This window comes from Pteropus alecto, unplaced genomic scaffold, assembly GCF_000325575.1.
Source record: "Pteropus alecto unplaced genomic scaffold, ASM32557v1 scaffold150, whole genome shotgun sequence".
Taxonomy (NCBI): domain Eukaryota; kingdom Metazoa; phylum Chordata; class Mammalia; order Chiroptera; family Pteropodidae; genus Pteropus; species Pteropus alecto.
In genome coordinates this window covers 586,960-589,691 of record NW_006429686.1, presented here as the reverse complement: position 1 = coordinate 589,691, position 2,732 = coordinate 586,960, and the positions used below count along the sequence as shown (strand labels likewise).

General features: G+C 33.4%; 1 non-coding gene across 1 annotated transcript; it reads left to right on the top strand.

The window, feature by feature from the left end:
* The first annotated feature begins 1,661 nt into the window (after positions 1-1,661).
* LOC112471026 lies at positions 1,662-1,769 on the top strand. The gene has a single exon (XR_003043191.1). It is a non-coding gene; the product is annotated as a U6 spliceosomal RNA (small nuclear RNA).
* The last annotated feature ends 963 nt before the right edge of the window (positions 1,770-2,732 follow it).

Sequence of the window (2,732 nt, the reverse complement as noted above, 5' to 3'; positions counted from 1 at the left end):
ATGAGGAATGAATTTGCAGAAACAGAATGGACTTCATCCATATGTGCTATAATATGATACTAACATTCGATTCTTTTTAGTACGTGCCTCAATTATGGCAACAGACATCATATGCCAGGACATCTCATATTTCAAGGAACCTTACATAATTTCTATTTTTATAACACATACGTATATAAATACAACATAAAGAAGGTTCAATGTTTTGGGGCTTTTTTGACAATGCTTCCTATGTAACTTCAACACATGAAATAAGCCTAGTTTAATAATTTTTATAAAGAGAGAAAAGAAATATATCGAGATACTGCAAGGGCCCTCTGAAACACCCCAAAGCCATTTCCAGGTCAAGAAAAAGACTAATTGTACATTAGCTTACTTTAGATACTTAAGTTTGTGTACTTAATTAAATTGATTATAATCTTATTCAGTTCGACTACACAAAATTTCCCTTCTCAAGATAACTCATCACAAAGCTTTTATACCTTTCTTTATACACTGAGATTTTCTCCTGTTTTTTTTTCCTTTCTCTTTCCCATTCTGAAACAACCAGCCTTACATAAGGAAAAAATTGCTTTCTTTTCTCTCAAAAATACATTTTTATACCTTATACCTTCTTTTACTAAAACATATTATTGAGCTCGAAGTTGTTTCCATTATTATTCCTAGTAATTTTATTTTATTTATTTTTTTAATGAATTTGTTTTTTTATGGTGACATTGCTTAACGAAATCCAATAAGTTTCAGCTGTATACTTTAACAGTAAGGCATATATACTGTGTGTTCACCTCCCATAGTTAGATCTCTTTCTGTCACCACATTCTTGACCCCCTTTACTCCATCTACCTCTATCTGCCCCCTCCCCGCTCCCTTCTTATAACCATTAGTCTATTGTCCATGTCCATGAGTCTCTGTTTTAAACCTAACTTCTTAAACTCAACAATAGTAATCTTCTAATAGGCCTTTTGGCTTCTAAATTCAGATTCTTACATTCTATTTCTGAGGGACTTTTTCCCAGTTGAGGAGGGGAAAATTGCCTCTTTACAATCTTTTTTTCTCCATTCTTTGTCTTTTTAACCTCTAATATAGTATTCGAGCCATGAATAGTAATATCTACAGTATAAGAGAATGAAAACTGTCAGTCCCAGAGTCATACCTCAGTCTGACATATGGTCCCTCTAGAGACAATATAAAATACCAACTGTATCAAAACACGGTGTTTTTCCAGAGTTGATTTAGCGTGCCCTTTTTTTGAGCAACTTTAGTCAGGGTCCTCAGAGGAGCAGATCTTACCAGAAGTTTTGTGATTGGTATCTCTTTATCAGTTGTGAGTTAAAGCTAGAGCTTAAAGAATGGGGCTACCATCACTTAATTGTCACAACCTATTGTAAAGAACCATTACTAATGTATAGTACCATTAAGAGTGTGGCAATTATGAATTATTAAAGTATTTGTCTTTAGAGTTACTTCATTTTCATTTAATTCATAAACATTTATGAGGGATGAGTAAGCAAAATGAATTATATATTCATATTGTCTATAAGCAAGAATGATACAATGAAAAAATTTGCAGTAGCATACAATGTAATTATATAAATTTTACCTACGTATTTGCTGCCTTTTGAGTAAATGTGGGGCAGAGAATCAGAAAAAAAAATCCAGATATGCTCACTTGGGCAGCACATATACTAAAATTGGAACAATACAGAAAATTAGTTAGCATGGCCCTGTCCAAGGATGATACACAAATTCATGGAGTGTTCCATATTTTTTTAATCAAGATTACTTCTCAGCATCAAAGCTTAATTTTTAAAAGTGAGATTGAATGCAGTTATTTTCCTTATATAAAAATGAAAATCTTTAATATATTTAGATGGATGAACAAATTTCTTATATGCTTTGTAAAACTCTTTAGGGAATAGTAAGCCCAAATAAAGTCTGATGCTATTTGCATTTGTTTCCTAAAGTTCTTTTGAGTGTTGTCAAAATCTGGCCTTGCCAAAGAAGTTTTGGAAAGAGGTAATGGTACTGGTTGTGTAACAGTGTGAGTGTACTTAATGCCACTGAACTGTACACTTAAAAATGGTTAGGCTGGCAAATTTTATGTTAAATATATTTTATACAGTTTTTTCTTTTTCAAGTGGCCTTGCCAGGGTGATTGGTATAGTGGTTAGCCTTCTAAAGTGGCCTCGCCCATAGAGGTGTATCACACATATGAACATCTGTCATGAGTCATGGCTAAATAAATTAAAATACTGATAATTGCCAACTTGGAAAAGAGAAATGTGAACAGTTTGAAGTGGTAACCACCATATTCAAAATGATACTGTGAAATGCCAGAATTTTATGATTATGATAACTTCCATCAAATGATTTAAGTATTCGAAGGCAGTGAAACCAAATGACCTCCAATATTTCTCTCTTCCTGGAGATTCTTTGAATTTGTAAATAAACCTTGCTTTCATTAGTTTAAGTAGGGGGTTGAAAACCTGTGGAAACAACCCAAATGTCCCACAACAGTTGAATAAAGTATATACACAATGGGATATTATGCAACCTTTTAAAAGGAAGAAAATTCCAATACATGTGAAAACATGGACCGTGAAGACACGCTAAGTAAGCCAGTCAGTCACAAAGGTTTAGATACCGGATGATTTCACTTATATGAGGTACCTAGTGCAGTAAAATTCATAGAGACAGAAAATAGTGTGGTTACCAGAGGCTGGGGGTATTCC